The sequence below is a fragment of the Leuresthes tenuis genome, unplaced genomic scaffold, assembly GCF_036924035.1.
Source record: "Leuresthes tenuis unplaced genomic scaffold, fLeuTen1.0.hap1 SCAF_1, whole genome shotgun sequence".
Taxonomy (NCBI): domain Eukaryota; kingdom Metazoa; phylum Chordata; class Actinopteri; order Atheriniformes; family Atherinopsidae; genus Leuresthes; species Leuresthes tenuis.
In genome coordinates, this window is record NW_027325355.1 from 8,696,961 (window position 1) to 8,718,333 (window position 21,373).

Sequence of the window (21,373 nt, forward strand, 5' to 3'; positions counted from 1 at the left end):
CTGCAGAAAGGAAACCTGATCTTCTATGAATCAGACCTGACAGAATGTGGCATCGATATCTCAGCAGCCTCAGTGTACTCAGGAGTGTTCACACAGATCTTTATAGAGGAGAGAGGGCTGTACCAGGAGAAGGTGTTCTGCTTCATCCATCTGAGTGTTCAGGAGTTTCTGGCTGCTCTTCATGTCCATCTGACCTTCATCAACTCTGGAGTCAACCTGATGGAAGAACAATCAAAGTCTCAGGGGTCTAAAACACTAAAAGAGACTCTCTTCTACCAGAGTGCTGTGAACAAGGCCTTACAGAGTCCAAATGGACACCTGGACCTGTTCCTCCGCTTCCTCCTGGGTCTTTCCCTGCAGACCAATCAGAGTCTCCTACGAGGCCTGCTGACACAGACAGGAAGTAGCTCACAGACCAATCAGAAAACAGTTGATTACATCAAGAAGAAGATCAGTGACAATCTGTCTACAGAGAGAAGCATCAATCTGTTCCACTGTCTGAATGAACTGAATGATCGTTCTCTAGTGGAGGAGATCCAACAGTCCCTGAGTTCAGGAAGTCTCTCCACAGATAAACTGTCTCCTGCTCAGTGGTCAGCTCTGGTCTTCATCTTACTGTCATCAGGAAAAGATCTGGATGTGTTTGACCTGCAGAAATACTCTGCTTCAGAGGAGGCTCTTCTGAGGCTGCTACCAGTGGTCAAAGAATCCAACAAAGCTCTGTAAGTACAAACCCGGTTTAACCACTTTTAGTAGAGTGGCAGCCAGGTGACGTTAGTTGACTGTGTGAAACCTTCTTAAAACCCTGTCCTTCCACTCATTCAGAAACAAGAACAGGTCATTCTCCAGCATAATTTTCTAATTTATTATCTCCCTGTGAAACGTTCTACATGAATGGTCTTTGGGGCTTTTCTGTGCCAAGGTCACTAGGCTGCAATTGCCTGTTGCTCTTCATCGTAGCTGTAATTTTGTCACTAACCTTGGTTGTTGTCTTCACTCACATTTATTCCATGCAGACGAGTCACGCTGCTTGGCGCTGCTACTCGTCCTCCCTAGCTGCCATAGCTAACCCTCTCAGCATGATTGTTAACTCTGTCAGTTGTCCTTGTAGTTTTGAGTAAATAATTTTGTATATCCATGTTTATTACTTGCAGCAATAAGTGGCAACTGCTCTGACGACCAGACCACAACGCTTTGTAATTGGCTAACACGTTGCCTTAATTCGTTGGTCGGATTGTATGATTGACAAATCAATATAGATAGGTTTAAAAGATGGCTACTCCTACGAAAAAAAACAAAACCCAAATAAAATAAACTTTGCTTTTAGTCCAGGGCACAGCTGACTCCATGGGCGGGCATTACAACTTATCTCATTATTTCCTCCTCAGACTGAGTAGCTGTAACCTCTCAGATGAAGGATGTGCAGCTGTGTCCTCAGCTCTCAGCTCCCAGTCCTCCAGTCTGACAGAACTGGACCTGAGTATCTGTGACTCAGGAGTGAAGCAGCTGTCTGATGGACTGCAGAGTCCACACTGTAACCTGGAAACTCTCAGGTCAGGTTTCTCTGCTGTTTCAGCTTTATACAGTCTCTATGATGCAATAATCTGAAAAAGAAAATCCACAATGTAAAAGTCTCCAGATCTGTGTGACTGTCCTCTGATCTAGTCTGCACAGCACACACACATGAACTCTGGTTGAAACATTTATTCATAGTCTGGTAGAATTACAGGAAATTATTTAGCATTTAGCAGCACCTCCAAATCCGAGACCATGGTCCTCAGCCAGAAAAGGGTGGAATGCCCTCTCCGGGTCGGGAATGAGATCCTTCCCCAAGTGGAGGAGTTCAAGTATCTCAGGGTCTTGTTCACGAGTGAGGGACAAATGGAGCTTGGGATTGACGGGCGGATCGGTGCGGCGTCTGCAGTGTTGCGGGCTCTGCACCGACCCGTCGTTGTGAACAAGGAGCTGAACCAGAAAGCAAAGCTCTCGATTTACTGGTCAATCTACATTACCCTCACCTATGGTCATGAGCTGTGGGTAGTGACTGAAAGAACGAGATCGCGAATACAAGCGGCTGAAATGGGTTTCCTCCGCAGGGTGTCTGGGCTCTCCTTAGAGATAGGGTGAGAAGCTCAGTCATCCGGGAGGGGCTCGGAGTAGAACCACTGCTCCTCCGCATTGAGAGGAGCCAGATGAGGTGGCTCGGGATGCCTCCTGGATGCCTCTGTTTCGGGTACGTCCCACTGGGAGACCCCGGGGAAGACCCAGGACACGTTCTAGAGACTATGTCTCTCGGCTGGCCTGGGAATGCCTCGGGGTCCCCCCGGAAAAGCTGGAGGAAGTGGCCGGGGACAGGGACGTCTGGGTTTCTCTGCTCAAGCTGCTGCCCCCGCGACCCGACCCGAAAAAACAGAGGCATTATGAAACATTAGCTGTAATCTTCAACTTGCCTTTAATTGCGGCACAAAACCTTTCAAGAACAATAAATAAATCGCTCTGCTAGCAGAGGTTTCTATGAAATATTATCAAACCAAAAATCTTTCCAAACGGGAGGAACAAAACAGGCTATGAAACACTTACCATGGATTTAATAAATACATAAGCTATGTCCACCACATGGACATGATCACAGCCTTATAAATCCGATGTTCCCTATAAGTGGTCTTTCAGTCCACATTCAGCATTAGAGGTGATTGATTTTGATCCCAGCTGTTCTTTTTCTCTGTAATTGTCTCTTCAGGCTGAGTGTCTGTACCCTCTCAGATGAAGGATGTGCAGCTCTGTCCTCAGCTCTCAACTCCCAGTCCTCCAGTCTGACAGAACTGGACCTGAGTAACAACAACTTGCAGGATTCAGGGGTGAAGCAGGTGTCTGCTGGACTGAAGAATCCAAACTGCAGACTGAAAACACTCAGGTCAGGATTCATCAAACTGTTTTTATGAACAGCTAACAGAACACCTGTGGATGGTCTTTGTATGATTGTTACTGCAGCTTTTGGCCTCTGACACCACAGGAATTTACCTGAATCTGGAACCTGGCCCACAACCTGAACCTGGAAGAATCTGGAAAGTCTTTTTTGGGTCATTTGGTGTTAGAAAAATTGTGCCACAATTGCTGCCCATTTATACATGGATTTTAGCAAGATTGGTTTTCCAAACGGTCAGGTGTAGATGTCATCTTTCAAAATTGCTCCTTTATTGCACCACAGAGTTCTTTTGCTGTCTGGTGCTTGTTGTTGCATGTCTTTTAAAACAGAATTTTCCATAGTCATAGTTAAAACGTGTGACATTGCAGCTTCTTTTGCAGCTTTATCTACAAAATAATTTCCTTTGCTTACAAAGTCTGTTCCTTTTGTGTGTGTGCTGCACATATGCAGACCACAATAGCTTTTGGTAGCAATATTGCGTCCAGCAAATCTCGCAGCAGTTCTTTATGAGTTACTGGCTTTCCAGTGGAACTTTGGTAGCCTCTGCTTCTGCTTGTACGCAGTGGGGTGTGGCCACCGGATCCAGTCTTTTAGAGAAATAAGCTATCGGCTTACCATAGCTGAGTGTAGCTATGGTGTCTTGTTTGCATTTCTGTTGTGACTTTCCTGCCACTAGGTTGTCATCCACATACGCCAGTATCTAGCTACCTTGGAGAGGAACAAATTCGGCTTAACAATTTGCTATAGCCTCTGCAAAGATAGTTGGACTTTCTGCATACCCCTGGGGCAGCCTTGTAAAAGTGGATATTTTCCCTTCAAAAGTAAATGCAAACCAATACTGAGAGTCTGGATGAATTGGGATAGAAAAGAAAGCATTTCTCAACTCTATCACAGAGAAATGAGTTGACTCTGGTCACAACTGGTTTAACAGTGTGTTGAAGGGCTGAACTGCCAGCCTTTCTGCTCATCAGATCTCCAGTCAGTGACGTCTTTGACATATAATGCTGATTGGTTCAAATGTTTCCAGTCTGTCCAGCCATTTATGGCCATGGACACATGTGGTGTCTTCCCATGTTGCACCAATCTATTCATTTCCGGGGTAAGAGTACATAAACAAAAACAGCTATCTTCTTTCCAATAACATGCGGTAAGAACAACTCTTTGTGGACCTAATCGACAAAAAGCCTTGTCAAATGCATAATCTGGACCAGTAGTTTTCTTAAACCTCACTGTAACATGATAACCCCCTGGGGGAGAGGTGCTCTTTGGGTGACGAGTGACTTCAGCTGTCAGATCAGCCAGCTGATTTGCAGTGCCTGTTATATCGACAGTTGGTATGTCCAAGGACCAGTGATAGTGTGGTTCCCCAGAGCCTTGTATAACAAGGGTCTCTGCATATTGACGTGCCAACATGCCCCCATTCTCTGCTGGGTATATGGCAATTTTCATTTTTGCCATAAAGTCTCGTCCTAGTAGATTAAAGGGGCAGGCTGTGGAAAGCACCACTTGTCCCCAGGAACTTCCACCTTTTTCTGGAAATTCTAACTTTATTTTGGTGGACATAGGTTTCTTTTGCACCTCTCCACCTGCTGATCTTACAAAAATGCTATCTTTAGATGTAGAGAACTTGTGGCAATCATCTCTCATCACAGTGCGGCACGCTCCTGAATCACATAAAAACACATATGGTTTCCCTTGTACAAGTAAAGTAATTTGGGGCATGCTATCAGCCATTGTGCAGATATCCACTAAATCCAACATCTCATACACCACTTTTGGCTTTTCCTCTCCATTTTCTGCACTCGGCTGCTCTCTGTCTAATCATTGTTGTTTCTTTTTTTCAGGACAGTTTCTGCTAAAATGTCCTGGCCTGCCACATGACCAACATTCTATATCTGAAAGTTTTACTCTTCCTCTGGAGAAACCTCTACCTCTTCCTCGTCCTCTGTTGTGCCAGCTTGGACCTTCCATATAAAACACATCTGCATCTCATCCCAAATAATTATCACAGCTGTCTGCCACAAACACATCAGCTTTCTTTTCTCTATTCTTCTTTTTTTCTGTCACTTTCTCTGCATGCATGACCTGGTCCATAAATTGAGGAAGATCTGTGGAGGTGTCACAGGAGTCAGTGACTCCCCTCCCCCTGCTCCCTCCACAGAGAGTATGGCAAAAGCACCAGAGATGGAGGGGGGTTGTTTTATTATCTTCAGGATGGACAACAGCACATATTGTGCCTTTTTCCTTTCTCCCTTTCTCTTCCCCTAATTTCCTCTTATGAGCTTCAGCCAACCACACTTTTGCAGTAGTGGTTTTGGGTCCGTCCTGTTTTCGACCTTTATTTTTATCTTTATCTTTTAATTTGTTCACCAGCACTTGGCACTGAGGGACTGACAATTTTCCCAAAAAAACACATTTTCTTTTCCAGTTATTTAGGTATTGACATGAACCGGGGCGTTGCTGTTCCATAAATTTACGATCCCCCTCCCCGTCCATCGTACCATTCACATTCCCCATTTTATTAATATCTTTGTCCTTAATGAATGTCCGAGTTTGTCTACTTCAACAGTCAGTAACCTTTGTTGACACCGTTAGGTTCCCAGTTACTCTGCTGCTTCAACAAAACTCTGTTCCAATCACTCGTTCCTTTCTCTTATACACACACTCAAACCGGCTCCTACACACACACACACTCAAAACAGCGAGTTGCACCCTCTCCCGCGCACACTCAAACCAGCGCCTCTCACCCTTTCACGTGCACACTCAAAACAGCGCAATTGCACAATACAAATACTGACACACTTAAAAACACATTCAAAAACAAATACTATAGACTTACAAACACCGGGTACCCATTAGGTAGGGACTTTAACCCTCCTTTTCCCATAAGGTAGGGACTCAAACCCCCCCCCCTTTTTTTTTTTTTTAAAAAGACTTTAACCCCCCCTAAACACTTATTTTATTTTTTTGTCTTTCTTTTTTCCTAAACACCCTTTCTTTTAGGCGGGGACTTTAACCCCCCCTAACCACTTATTTAATTTTTTGTCTTTTTTTTATGTTCTTAGGTGAGGACTCAAACCTCTCTTATATTAAAAAAAAAATGTTACTCACGATTCAGCTGTTTTTTCTTTTTCTTGGTCTCATCCACTGTCCATTGTAAAACTGCGCTTGGATGCCGTCATTTGTGAGGAGTTCTCCCGGAAAGGGCCTTCTCTTGCGAATGGAGAATTTTAGCCCCGTGCGTCTTTCCTCCGACCTAGTCGGGCTGTGCACAGTCTACAGAGTTTCGGCCCTCCCGGTAGAAACCCTCGTACAAAATGTTGGATCCGGCTCGAAGGACCAAAATGTTAGAAAAATTAACTCGCAGACAACGGTATGAAACCAAGAAATCCCTCAGAGGCCTCAGAATTTTACTTGCAAGGGGAGAACAACACACAAACCTTCTCTCTGGAGATTCACAAGAGTTCTCCAACGAGTGGTTGCCTCCCTAGGTGACACACACACACATACATACAATCCCCTATGTGCCCAGGTCTGGCATATCTCCTTAGTTTGGAGGTATCTCCTTATTTGGGGAGCTATAAAGATAACAATCAGTGGGGAGACAACATTCCTTCTTCAAACACAGTTCTCTTTGTCTCCCAACTTCTCCTTGTAAAGTTTTGATATGAAATGGCCTCTTTGGCTGTGACTTTTATTTAATGATAATAAGCAAACTTTTCTGACATTTGGTCAGTTTTCTTTGGGCTGCGTTATCATCCAATAAATAATTTAGAGTGAAGATTCATGCAAAGTTATTTGAGTGAGTTGTCCTCCTGAGCCCAACTGATGGGCGGGGCAAACAAGTGTTGTACCTCGTTCCTTCTAACTTACCTTTTATGCATGACATTACGTTCCCTTTCAGTCGATTCACTCGGTACAACCCATATAGTATGGGACATATATACACACCCTGCAAAGCAGCCGTCAAACCTGGGTCAGAACCAGCACCCTGGTGCAGTTCAGACCCAGCAGAAAGAACAGAGTGAGCCACCGAAGGACCTGTCACATCCAAGCTGTAGAACTGAACAAAAGTGTGTGGTGATGACCAACTGGCTGCAGCACAGACATCACCCAGAGGAACTCCTCTAAACAGGGCCCATGATGCTGCCACACCCCTGGTTGAATGAGCTCTGACACCAAGAGGTGGAGCGAGACTCCTGCTGCTGTAAGGTAGAGAAATAGCCTTACCCTACAATCCAATGAGACAGTCTCTGCAGAGACAGAGCTTTGCCCCTGGCTGGATGGACAAAACATGCAAACAACTGGTCACACAAACACACAATCTGTTTGCGGTCAATGTAAGCATGCAACGAATGCACTGAGCACAGGGAATGTAACCACCTCTGCTCCCCAGTTTCAAAAGGAGGAGAGTAGAAACTTAAGAGCTCCATCATAATGAAGCTGTAGTCAGATGGAATAATTTGAGGTAAAAAAGCTGCATTTGTGCATAAAGTCACCTTAGAGCAATCTAATGGAAACTGAGTGCAAAACAGATGCACTCTCTGTGCTGCTGACTTGGGATCAGTGAGTTTTTCTGAAAATTCACAGAAAACCCCATCGTCTGGATGTGAGACCAAACAAGCGACAGGTGTGCTGCAACTTGCTCTCTGGAACTCTCTGTGAAGTCCCAATTGTCCAGATATGCTAGGATGCCGATACCCCTCTTTGGAGAGCTAGCGCTGCTTCAACACACTTCGTAAAGGTGCAGGGAGCGAGCGACAGACCGAAGGGCCCCACCAGGGATCCATAGGACAATGCCCTCGAACACAAACCTCAGAAACTGTCTGTAGTGTGGATTACTTACTATGGGAAAGTAAACGTCTGTGAGATCGATTGTTGCAAACCAATCTCCCGGGCCGACTGCGTGCGTTCAGCAGCTGCCTGAACTTGTATGTTCCTCTGTATTTGTTCAACACTCGCAAGTCCAAAATAGGGCGGAGCCCCCCTCCTTTCTTTGGAACAACGAAATAACGGCTGTAGCAGCCTTTGTTTGCCTCCAAGGTGGGAACAACTTGTATTGTTTTCTTTTCCAACAGAGAGTTTATTTCCTATCCCAGAACTCCCACTGCTCAGTTTCCTACAAAACATTCATTTACAACCCAAATGAAATGCGCTGGTTTCATGTCGGAAATGTAGCCGGTAACCCATAGCAACGGTTCTTGCTATCCGCGGAGTGGGCGCAAATGTGCACCAGAGAAGGCTGCCAAGCAACTGACCTGTAGAACTGTTAGAGGTGATCTTTGTGTGGACAACATTGGTTGACTGCCCTCTCGGTCATGCACAGACAATACAAAATGCACTCTTTATTGAAACATCTGGAACGTTTACACAAGCACCATTGCTATGAGTCATTGAGAAACAATTAATACACCCGAACTGAGGGTAACCTGAGGCAACATAAGTGCACTTGTGTGAGAGGGGAAATCGTGCTGGAGACACTGTGTCAGGGGAACACAATGTCTTTTGGGACACGGTCCAAGAACTGAACAAAGATGGCGCCTCTTGGGTGGCAGCAGTTGTGTGGTAGCCACGTCTCCCTGCAGCTGAAGCTCCTGTCCGTGCAGTTCCACAGCTGGGAGGTCTGTGGGTTCTTCTCGCAAGGAGTCAAGTCTCTCTGCAGGCATAGTGGTGGACCTTTACTTCAGGCTGACTGGAGGGAAATTTTACCAGGGTTTTGCGGCGTCATTGACTGGGACCCTGTACCCACGGAGAATGCTGCCCTCTTCACGGGAGGCGGCGGTACTGCAGGTTTGTGAGCACTCACTGCTGTGGGTCTCACATCGCGTCTGGTAATAACACTACGCAGCACTTCGGTCTGCTTCTTCCTCAGATCAAACTTTGCCTGTATGGCAAAGAGTGATTGTCCATGTATCCAGCTGATGTATCATCTGCTACATAGCTTTTTGAGCAGGAGGAGGGGATAACGATACAGCAAGATGAATGATGTGTCATCTTGGCTTGCTGGCGCAGCAGTGGTGGCGGTACATTGACCTGAGACAATACGTCGTAGTTGTCATCTGGCAAACTGCTAAGGACAACATTAAGATTTCTGTTTGTGCTGCTATTTTTTTTTATTATAAAATTAATAACATGGGATGGATTATGAACATAACGTTTATTTTATTCTGTAACATCTTAAATAATTTGAGGTTTGTAATGTGAACCGCATGTCACGTGGAAACCCTACACACCTGTACAAATTAAGTTTTTCCCATTCATTAGCTCCATAAGTATTTTGGCACAGCCTTCAAGACAGCTGGCAGGTGAACAATGCTTGTCGCACTATTATCTCCATATAGCACTTAATTTGCACAATAAAGGCTTTCATATTTGTACCCGTTGTTATATGTTTGATGATTGAAGAAACTATCGGATTTTCCAATTTGCACATTTAATGACTAAAAGGACCATCATATCTATTCTGTGCATTCCTTGTGGAGCTTTGTGAGGTATGCTTGTCAATAAGATTCAAACTTGAACCATATTTAAATCATTTCTAGTATTTTGTGACTCATCAAGATTGTATTTATTGCACGTACCGTGAGAATAAAATCATGAAATATTTGTTGCGTTTTTGTCTTTAAAGCAGTTTTCATAGTGCTGTAAGGATTTAAGGGAATAATGTTACTAATCACTGTCATTCTGCTTCCAACTGAAAATGAGTCTCGATGGGTTGAGCACGGAAGCTGGCGACAGAACGCACAAGCCTCAGGCTCCATCAATGCTTTCCTGGCGTGGACGATCCCCAGACAGACGGGGCATGCTTCATGCTGGTCCTTCTCATTAAGCAATAAGCTGCACCCCTGAGGACAGTGGCGAATAGAGGAGTTTTGCTTCATGTGTTTTAGCCTGGTGCTCACAGCGAGACAGTAAGCTTGTCACCAGAATGACAACCAGAAACCAGCTGACCAGCAGGAAGCAGTGACTAACACCAACAAGAGTGGTTAAGCTAATTCAGAGTTCGCTGTAGCCTTCTAGGGGAACAAGGCTAACTAGCAGAAACTAGGGAGTCTGAAATCAACAGAGGCGTTCTTAGCGAAATGAAGAGCATAAGAACTGAGGAGTCATTACTGATGACTGTATATACAGTGCAGGTGGGGCTGACTCACACGTCATTTGCCTGAAGGCGTGACTAGAGGTGTCTTCTGCCAGGACACGTTGTAAACATTAAGGATAAGACACACACACAGCCAGAACATTGGAAACAATGTCTTAATACAGCTCCAATCACGTTAAGCTTAAATGTAGACCTGGTTCTAATCAACTCTGAAACTCTGCCACCAAAATCAACTTAATTGGAAGCAAAGTTCAAAGTTTCACAAAGACATCCCTTTATTATAAGCCCAGACATAAAATGATGTGTGTTTGAACGCTGTAACAGTTTTGATCCAAAGCACTGAAGCAGCAGAGGTAAATACATGGAGTGATACAGTGCCAACAGCCAGCACACGCTCCTACAGAATCAGACCAGTTTCTGGTGGACCATCACTTTTTGGAACAACACCGGTCCTCAGCCCATTGCCCCGATGCTGTCCTTCTGCCACCTGATGTGTTGACTCGTTTTTAATGCCACCATTTCTTTTTTTACCTCTACAGGGTCCTTTGCTCAGACTTTACAGAGTTGATTCTTCTGTTTCTTTTTTCCATCCAGCAGCTTTTCTTCTGTTGGTGATTCCAGAACTAAGATCAGTAAATAGAACAGATTTAATTTTCTCTACTTCACTGATGAGTGTCTCAGTTTCACATTTGTTAAATCAGCTTCGTCTTTCCTGCTGCTCTCACTGTGGTGCAGACCATATTTTTATCTGAAAAGGACTCAGTAGGGGATTGTCTGCATGTATTTGTGGCTAAAATGGGAGTGGAAATTAGATTCATCCACGTGTGTGTAGTTTGATTCTGACTGAGATTTATGAAGACACAAAGTCAGTAATGTGAGGCAGTTCTCTCAGAGTTTCTGTGTTGTTTTGTGTGTCTGCAGCCTGTCAGGCTGTCTGATCACAGAGGAAGGCTGTGCTTCTCTGGCTGAAGCTGTGACCGCCAACCCCTCGCATCTGAGAGAGCTGGACCTGAGCTACAACCATCCAGGAGACTCAGGAGTGAAGCTGCTGACAGCTGCACTGAAGGATCCACACAAACTCAGGTATGGAGAGGCCTGCTGCAGCCACACAATGTCTGATAGAGGAGGAAGAGCTGGAAACATGTTCTCTGTCCTGCACTCAGGCCTGTGTTTTTGCTTCCTGCTGAGTGTTACATGAACAATCACACATGTAGGAGCCTTTTTCCTTTGCTCACAGCAGAAACACTGGTTGAACAGAAACAGCAGATATTTGTGGAGGAGGTCTCCGAGGAGAACATCTGCAGGAACAACAGTGAGAAGTGTCTGTTGGTCCTCTGATCCTGCATCAGATACAGAGATGGGTCCAGGACATGTTAGCCTAGCTTAGCACATAGATTTATAAACCCCTGTGGTTAAGGTAAAGTTTCCCTCATAAATCACAGTCAAATTAGAAATATGTACTTGTAGAATGCGCCTGTTGATTGAAGTCTCCTGATGGTGAATCACAGCAGTAGACCCAGAAAATTAAGTTAGATGTGATGAAGATTAAGGAGTATATGGAGCAGGAAATATTCTTGTCCCTGAACACTCATTCCCTCCAAATTCTTTCATCCATGTTGAGTGTCATTGCAGCATTTATGTTCATGTTTATGTATTTAGCAGACGCTTTTATCCAAAGCGACTTACAAATGAAGATATAACAAGCTATATAAAAAGCTAAAAATAAACTACATAGAAGGAACCCACTAGTCCGACTCTGTCAGAGGTGACAGAGATAGAGTGCAGGCATAGCAGGAAGTGCAGAAAGATTAAGTGCAAAGATAGAGGGGGTAGGGAAGTACAAGGTAAGTGCTGGGATAGGAGATGCTCTCTGAAGAGCTGGGTTTTCAAGAGTTTCTTGAAGATAGACAGGGACGCCCCTGTTCTGGTAGCGCTCAGTAGGTCATTCCACCATCGTGGGACGACACATAAAAAGAGTTTGGATTGTCTTAGGTGTGGTGTAGGCACTGCTAGACAACAATCCTGGGACGATCGGAGGGACCGAGTTGTGACAAAAGCCTTTGCAAGAGCATTCAAGTAGATGGGAGCCGTTCCATTAAGCACTTTGTAGCTAACATCAGTGACTTGAATTTGATGCGGGCGGCTAAGGGTAGCCAGTGGAGTTCAATGAACAGAGGGGTGACGTGTTCTTTTAGGCTGATCGAAGACCAGATGTGCCACTGCATTCTGGACCATCTGCAGAGGTTTCACAGCACAGGCTGGGAGACCAGTTAGGAGAGCATTGCAGTAGGCAGGAGATGACCATGGCCTGCACCAGGAGTTGGGTGGCATGTTGGGTTAGGTATGGTCTGATCTTTCTTATGTTTAGTAATGCAAAGCGTCATGAACGAGCAACCGAGGTAACGTGATCTTTGAAGGTTAGTTGGTCATCAATCATGACACCCAAGTTTCTAGCAACCTTTGATGGAGCAAGAGATAGGGATTCTGTTTGGATGCAAATGCTGTGGTGTATGGTTGGTTTGGCTGGGAAGACAAGCAGTTCAGTTTTTGGGAGGTTAAGTTGGAGGTGATGGGCTTTCATCCATGTTGATATGTCAGAGAGACAGTCTGAGATTCGTGCTGAGAGCGTGTGGTCGTCAGGTGGGAATGACAGATAGAGTTGGGTATCATCAGCATAACATTGGTATGAGAAGCCATGTGATCGGATGATCTGTCCCAGTGAGTTGCTGTATATGGCAAAGAGAAGAGGTCCCAGTACTGAACCTTGGGGGACCCCTGTGGCGAGGTGGTGCGCTGCAGAAGTGTGACCAAGCCAGTGAGGTATGATTCAAACCAGTAGTGTGCTCTCCCTGTGATGCCCATGCTAGAGAGTATGGACAAAAGGATACTGTGGTTGACAGTGTCAAATGCAGCTGATAAGTCGAGCAGGATAAGTACAGAGGACTTAGCTGTCGCTCTGGCTTCTTTTAAGGCTTCTGTCACAGCTAACAGAGCCGTTTCGGTGGAATGTCCACTTTTAAACCCAGATTGGTTTGGGTCAAGGAGGTTGTTATTACAAAGTTATGCAGCTGAATGCTTTAACTTCAAACTTTAACGTGTTGGTAGCGCTCGGGAGTTCACTTTTTGTGGACGAAAATTCTTGGCTTTCTAATGGTAATGTCCTGAATACGTGTGCCAAATTTAAAAACATTTTACCATTGCGTTCTAGGGGCTGCCATAGACTTCAATTGCAGTGGAAAGTAAAAGAATAATAGTAAAAGCTACTAACATTAAGTAGCACACATATGGTTCATTAATGTCACGAACCTCGGGAGACAGGACACAGATGCAGGGTCTTTTCAAAAGCAAAGTGTTGATTAATATAAACAAGGCAGCTGAGGTTGTCCGAGCAGAGCAACAGAAAAGGCTGTGAAAATCCTAAAGCGCTCTCCACAATAACTATGGCTGGGGAGATTACCGCATGAAAAATTATCGAAATAACTCTCCACTCTGGAGGAAAACATAAAGGGCTGTGAACAATAACAAACAAACTCACGCTCTCCTATTGAGGCGGATTTATACAAAAAAAACTTTAAAAACTTAAAGCACTCCTCTAATGGAGGCGTGACAGATCTTAAAGAACAAAATGCAAATCACTCCACTAACGGAGGTTTCTATGAAATGTTAACAAATCAAAATCTTTCCAAAAGGGAGCAACAAAACAGGCTATGGAACTTACCGTGATAAATAAACTAACTATGGCTATGAATAAATTACAAAACAAGACAGCTCTGCAGGAGGATCGCTCACTGCAGGCTCGTGGAAACTATGGCTGTGGTCACTGTGAAAACGATGGAACAAGAGGCAAGTCATGAAGTTCATGGGAAGAGACAACATACTGGCACAAGACAAGGGAAACGCAGACTATTTGAACACATGAGGGACCAAGGGGAACAGGCGGGAACACTTTGGGAATCAGGGGAGACAATCAGACCCTTGGCACGGGAGGAAGGGCAAGATACCTGGAACGAGAGGGAAAAGTTAGTAATTTTTCAAAATCAAACAGGAAATGAAGAGACAAGAAATTAATCAAAGCATAAGTTATGACAATTAATGTATTTGCTGTGTAATGTATGGGTCGTGTGGTGTGCTATAGGCCCCTGTGATGCGGGGCCTATAATTTTTTTTTTTTATACATTACTTTTACTTTTATACTTTAAGTCGTTTTGAAGCCAGTACTTTCATACTTCTACTTGAGTAAAAAGCTTGAGTTGATACTTCAACTTCTACAGAAGTCTTTTTAAACTCTAGTGTCTATATTTCTACTTGGGTAATGAATGTGAATATTTTTGACACCTCTGTTCAACGCTCAACACTTCCTGGCCCAGGAGAGCGGAAATGTAGCCTTATATGTTTTTTTTGGGCGTGGAGTATGCAAATATACTATCCTGGTGCACGTGCACTTAAATACGCACGGGTGGTATTCATCAGTTACGCAGGTCGTTTGCACACTTTTTCCGAAGTTAAGAGCGTTTGTTGAATCTGGCTTGGCATGTTCCTTTGAGACCTTCATACGAAAAAAGTGAGAGAAATTTAGAATAAAAATACTGAAATGTTCTTGCATGAGGCCCATTGAGTCTAAAATAGGGCCTGAGATGCTGCCTATTAAGACGACACATTAACCAGCAGCCACTGATCTTACGAACATTGTGTGGTCTGATAAAATCACAGGAAAGCAGGTGTGTGCTTTGGTTTTGGTTTATTTCCATGTAAAATAACTCTGATAAAGTTAGTTAATGTTCAGCTCTCAGCTGTGCAGTCAGTGTACAAAGTGACAGATGTGGAGAAGATTCCAGCAAAGATGAGAGAATTCTGAGGATTGATGCCAAACAACATGCAGTCACAGTAAAGTGGTTTCTTCTCAATGCTAACAAGTTGATGAGTGAAATAAATATCCATACTGTGCTGCTCTGACCCCCCTCCTCCTTTCAGGGTGGAGCCTGCTGGAGAACGATGGTTGACACCAGGTCTGAGGAAGTGTAAGTGTGTTCTTCATCTGATTCATGACATCCAACCATCTTCACACTGTCACATCACTCATTGATCAAAGTGAACAGATGATAGATCAATAACTGCAGCTGGATTGTGTTTGTTCTCTCCATCAGATTCCTGTCAACTCACAATCGACACAAACACAGTGAACAGAAACCTGAAACTGTCTGACAACAACAAGAAGGTGACACATGTGGAGGAGGTTCAGTCATATCCTGATCATCCAGACAGATTTAATGACAAGTGTCCTCAGCTGCTGTGGAGAAATGTTCTGACTGGTCGCTGTTACTGGGAGGTCGAGTGGAGAGGAGGAGTTAATATAGCAGTGAGTTACAGAGGAATCAACAGGAGAGGAGGAGACTGTTTGTTTGGATACAATTATCAGTCCTGGAGTCTGAGGTGCTCTAATGGAGGTTACTCTGTCTGTCACAATAACAGAGGAACACACATTTCCTCCTCCTCCTCCTCCTCCTCTGTCTCTCACAGAGCAGCAGTGTATGTGGACCGTCCTGCTGGCACTCTGACCTTCTACAGAGTCTCCTCTGACACATTGATCCAGCTCCACACCTTCAACACCACATTCACTGAAGAACCTCTGCATCCTGGATTTACAGTCTGGTATCCTGGTTCCTCAGTGTCTCTGAGTTGAGTATAAAGAGTTTCCTCCTGTCAGAGAATCACTGTTGAACAGATAGTTCAGTCTGTACATGTCTGTCTCTTTCACTCAGAAACACCTTTTCAGATTCATGGATTCAGTCAGTTTCTGTTTGAAACTCTTCTAAATGATTCATTGGAAACTTCTTCCTCTTCCAGTCCTTTAAAGATGGAAGCTGCCATTCTTCCAGGATGTTGTTTTTCTGTGTGTTTCCAGTCAAAGCTTCACACTGAATATCAGTATGTTGTGTTTCTCTGCAGCTCACTTCCACTGAAACCATTCAGTTGATGTCAGCTGCAGTTAGTTTGCTGCACATGTGACAAACTGTGATATCAGAGAGGAATCACTGAGCTGCAATCAGCCAAGATGAATTTCCAACCTGCTGACAGATCTTCACTGATTCTGCTCCAATGAGCAGAAGTTCGGTGAGCAGCCAGGGTTCATCCTGATGTTTCTCCACATTCACTTCCTGTGAGATGATGAAAGGACAACTGGACTGGAACTAGATTCTGATGGCAGAAAGTTGCTAAATGTTGTTGTTGAACACTCACAAAGAGGACTGAAATGATCCTTTATACACAATATTTGGACTTTAACAGTTGAAAATATTTAAGATAAAATCAATTAAATAAAAAATTCTAACATTTTATCACCACAATAATAATTGATGTAAAATGAAGTCAAACATGTTGATATTTGAGGTGAAAACCTTCAGAATTTAATGCTTTATTTTTTGCTCTTTTGATATTATTGATGTTTTTATTCCTTTATCTTGTACTGGAGAATCATCTAAATAATGGACTGAAACTTTTGAAAGATGATGCGCATGTGTGGAGGGACACAACTCTCAGTGAATCAAATATTTTGATCGTCAGAACAAGAATTGTCTATCAAAAGCAAAATAAATGGGTCAAAAACTGACTTTAACTGGTACATGTACATGTATGTTCCTCATTGAGAAGTTGGTGTGATCTTTGTCTTTTTAGGGGCTGTATTTTCAATATTCTGCACCCACTTGTCTCAGGACAAGTTTGATTTACACAAGAAATGTGTGTTTTAGTGTGTTGTGCATTAATTATTTTCAGTTTGATGGGAAGGTCAGAAAATGTCCAGAAATTCAACAAATCACATTCAGCGCTCAGATCTGTGCAGTTTGAGAGCAGAAGCTTGTTAATGAGGCAGTTCTTTCAGAACAAATCACATATTGTTTTAATCTCAACACTCACACCTGATATATTTGTGAATATATTAATATTTCCATCACATTGTGAAGCAGCTTCAGCAGTATTTGTTCAGTTTTTCTATGTGCTCTAATCCACATTTCTTACTGACAAAATCTGGATTCAGACATCAAAGTTCAGGATCAGGTACGACATCCTTTTCTGGTTGGGTGAGGTCCCCATCTTCTAAGTTCTTCACCCTCTGGTCCTGAAAGTCCCTGTCTGCAGAGTGTCATATTTTTATCTGACACATACAGATGTCCAGTTTGGAGGCTCAGCAGTTCACCTCCATCTTAAGGTGAAGGGACACTCTTTTGAGGACAGTAACGTCCACATTCTGGACAAAGAAAACAGATGGTTTGGACTGAGGTGTGTCAGTGTGACCGTACAGACCTGCCAAGTGTGAATAGTCTCTAAGCTGCTGATCAGCTGACAGTCACCAACTAGTTAAAGCTGAAGACATCTTTCAGATGAGAAGTGAAATATCCAGAAAGTCCAGTTGCTCATTATTACAGTTATAAGAGCTAAAGTATTCAGTCGTTTAAAAACACTCCCAATCTGACATGATGCTATTTATATTTTCACCGCCAGAGGGCGACATATTCCCATCAATAAAGACTCCACTTCCTCACAGTTAAAGGAGATTTTATTGACATTAAAGACTGAACATGTTTCAACAATCAATAATTACCCAAGGTCGGGTCGCCTAGGCAATAGGTCCAGGAGTGAAGACTCCAAAGACTCTCCTTTGAATTTCTCATGTCTGTGCATTATTAACTGCTCGCTGCTATAGAATATTAAACATGAAGCCATTTTAAAAGATACAGCACAGTCCACAGCAGAGTACAAACATACAACAGATTGCTGTATGTGTGTATTGAACATCATGTGTGATTACAGTGCAAACCTGTTCATCTGCACCTGTATTTGATCCGTTACAGCTTTAACGTTTCACAGAAATATTCCTTCTCTGTTCATGATGTCACATGTGTCTGCGTGCTGTCTGTGTTCCTGAGAGGAAGTCACACACCACAGAAACCAAGAGAAACAGCTTTAACACTCTGCTATATACTATATCCAAGTAGTATTTATAAAAGAAGTAAACTAATATTAAGGAACAACTTGTGCTTGTAAATGTATGATCTCGGTCATTCTGGGGACTAAACTCTATGGGGTCCATCATTTAATCTATTAAAATATTTCTTCAAGCCACCTTCTGTGCATGAGCAGCAAACTTTAAAGACACAGCAAGTGTCTATATATGCTATGATGACTTTGAATTGATTGTTTCTCAACCTCTTTTTAGTTGATGAAAGTAGACTTTAAATATAATATGAGACTTTATGCAGTAACTCCAGTACAGACATGTTGACCGATCTGTTTGAGGGAAGTTACTTAATATCACTAAAGTTTCCTGAACTTATCAGGAAAAGAACAGTTTTCTTGGTATTATTTTGATAGAATACTTTTTATAAATGTTTTAACTTCTCAGAATTCAGACAGATGAAGTCATTGTGAGCTGAGCACTGCTGGAAACTGTTAGAACAGATTGACTTAGATGAGATGCCATCTAAGCTATTAAGTTAATATGAAGTTCAATGGGACAGCAGCTTCCTCTTTGGTTTTTGTAGAGAAGCAAAAGAGCTTTCAGCACCTATTGTTCCCAGGCAGTCTCCCATCTAAGTGACCAGGCTCAATCCTGGTTAGCTTCTGAGATCAGATGAGGTCAGGTGTGTTCAGGGCAGTACGGCCATAAGCGATAGAAGTGATCGTAAACAAGGTTTTTATAGATGCAGAAACAACATATATCATTGAATTAAGCAGCCTCTGTCTCTCTGTGTGACGCTGAACACAAAACTACACACAGGAAACAGAAGAGGTTGACAGACACTAAGTTATCTGAGAGTCTCACTTTCAGCTGCAGAGAACCAACACGAGAGAGAAGAACATGTGCAGGATCAGCATCAGCCTCTCATATGAACTCTGTTTTAAAATAGAGGAAACATGGTTCCAGCACCTATATAATCCATATTTGTCACAATGACTGTGACAGCCACACCTCCCTGAACACACCTGATCTTGGAAGCCAAGCAGGGTCCAGCCTGGTCCTCTGGGCAGTCAGAACCACCCGGAGCTGAACCCGCTCAACACTGTGGAGATGACAGTGGACTTTCGGAGGAAACCCCTCACTCTTCCCTTCTCACCATCCTCAACAATACAGAGAATTGAGAAGGTGAGAGAATAAAATTTGTGTTTGTTTTCCAGAAGAATTCAGACAGATGAAATCTGTGAGCTGAGCAGTGCTGGAAGCTGTTAGAACAGACTGACTTAAGAGGTGCCACGAATACAGCAGCTGGTATTCAAGGCGGTCTCTACGGTGGCCCTGAAGTGTCAAAGAATACAAAAGCAACACAACAAGCCACAACTCAATTGGGCAGTTTTCAGGTTTTAATGGATAAAGAGAGGGAAATTAGGAAAAGTTTGAGAAGGAAGTGAGACTCTGATGCTGGATAATGTTTATTAACTGTGCTGTTATCACTGTTTTATCAGTGAGATGAGTGTTAGTTTCTCAACTTTACACAGCAAATTACCATCATGTGTAAGCTAAAAGTCCTTTCCCCTTTGTATTTTACCAGATGATGTTTTGTCCATTTTGTGGAATAAATCTTCAGCCTGTCCTGTCACACTGTGGCTCATGCTGCAGAAATCTTCAACAGGAAGGTATATTTTGATCATCTTCTTAAAGATTATGGATGTCTTCATTGTACTGTGAATTATCTCTGAGGTTACCACCCAGGTATGGCTGAAACTCAAAATATGCAAACTATGTCAAATGCAACAGATGAAGAATATTGCATTCAGAAAAACAGAGTGGCACCCTCAAAATAAAATGTCAAATTCCACTACTTAGGGAGGCATTTTTCAAGGTTTCCAACTCTACTGCGTTTTAGTCACTGGGATGAACACTAAATGTATGAGAATCTAAGTGAATCATTAACAATATTCAGTTTCTTACTTTGTTAATCAATAATCGTTTAAAACCTGACACGAAAGAGTGTTAAATGCAGTGGATCTACTTTTTCTCATGTGGTGTTTTCATATATTCATCCATCAGGTCCTGAAGCAGCCGTGGTGGATGAACTTATCCACAAGTATTTCACTGAGGACCCTGCCTCTGAAATCATGCTGGACTTACTGGCAGCCAAGCACAACATTTCAGTGAGTGTCAGCACTTTCAAAAGAAGACTACAAAATGCAGACCTGACCGAGAGGACGAACTACGCTCCAGTTGCTGCTGTGCAGGCAGCTTTTTCTGAGGAACCTCAGGGATCAGGCAGCTTTTAGGTTACAGAGCGATGTGGCAGCCTCTGAAACAAAAGTACTCTTTTACAGTCAGAGGATGTGATGTGATGAACACAATAAGAGAACCTGACACATCTGGAATAGAGTATTGTTCAGTGTGGCATGTTGGTGGGAACGACAAACTGAAACCTTTTGGGATTGCCTGAAGTGGCCGTATCGATGGCTTCTCAACAAAAATGATGTGGCTCACATGTGGAAAGTCCAACAATGATCCTGGTGTCGGTGCTCAAAATGACATCGAGTGTGTCGCTGAGCTTTGAGTTTTTCCAATGCGCCGCCGCACAGACTGTGGCAGAAAATGGACTGATGGCAGCACTTCATCGTTCCTTAAGATCAGAGCACAGAGATGCATTTGCAGGAGCCAGAAGTCACATGTATGGCACTTCAGCATCTGAGCAGTGAACTGAAAGCTGGAGGTCCTGCTTTGGCAAACAAAGGTTTTTATCTCGTATTCATTCTTCACTGATTACCTACTTCACATCACACTTTTGGATTTACTGTAGATGACTGTGCTGATGAAGGCAGTGCTCGCTTTTACTTGGTGTTTTTTTTATGTTGAATCAATTCAGTTCCTGCTTAAGATTTTAAATGTCTTCTACATAATAAACTACTTAAAACACAACAGGCAGCAATTCAGCTGTATTTTACAGGAGGAAGGTGATATATTTCCTTAGAATAAAATGTGTGTTTGCATACTCACACACAGTTTTGGACGGATCTGTTTGGTGACTTGAGGGAGAAGCATCTGTTCAAAAGCAGCTACGAACACACAAGGCTGCTGCGATACAGCCGTCTGGGAGCGCGACAGAAAGAACTGGATGAATACAAGCACCACTGGAACGCTCACGTTATCCGTGCTGTTCGGCAGTCTAACTGAACATCTGGATGAGCAGAGGTGATGTATCATTTGTCTCACAGGTGAACACTGCAAACCATGTTAAAGCAAAAACAACAGGGCGACCTTTTATTACATCTACATGAAGCATTCACAGGAAAATCATGGTTACATGAGTTTAACCTGAGGTTGGACCGAGGCTGTAAAAGCTCAGAAAACAGTATATGTACCAGAGAGCTTTTTT

The 21,373-nt window shown here is 43.3% G+C and overlaps 1 protein-coding gene and 2 long non-coding RNA genes across 3 annotated transcripts in view; 2 read left to right on the plus strand and 1 right to left on the minus strand.

Moving 5' to 3' along the window:
- The window catches only part of LOC140291438 (uncharacterized), an 873,052-nt gene that overhangs the window by 132,003 nt on the left and 719,676 nt on the right, over positions 1-21,373 (minus strand). The window lies entirely within an intron of this gene.
- On the plus strand, positions 1,378-7,166 carry LOC140292704 (uncharacterized). The gene is made up of 3 exons (XR_011912594.1): positions 1,378-1,553; positions 2,741-3,088; positions 6,831-7,166. It is a non-coding gene; the product is annotated as an uncharacterized lncRNA (long non-coding RNA).
- Positions 14,967-16,644, plus strand: LOC140292738 (uncharacterized). Its single transcript, XR_011912600.1, has 2 exons — positions 14,967-15,043; positions 15,170-16,644. It is a non-coding gene; the product is annotated as an uncharacterized lncRNA (long non-coding RNA).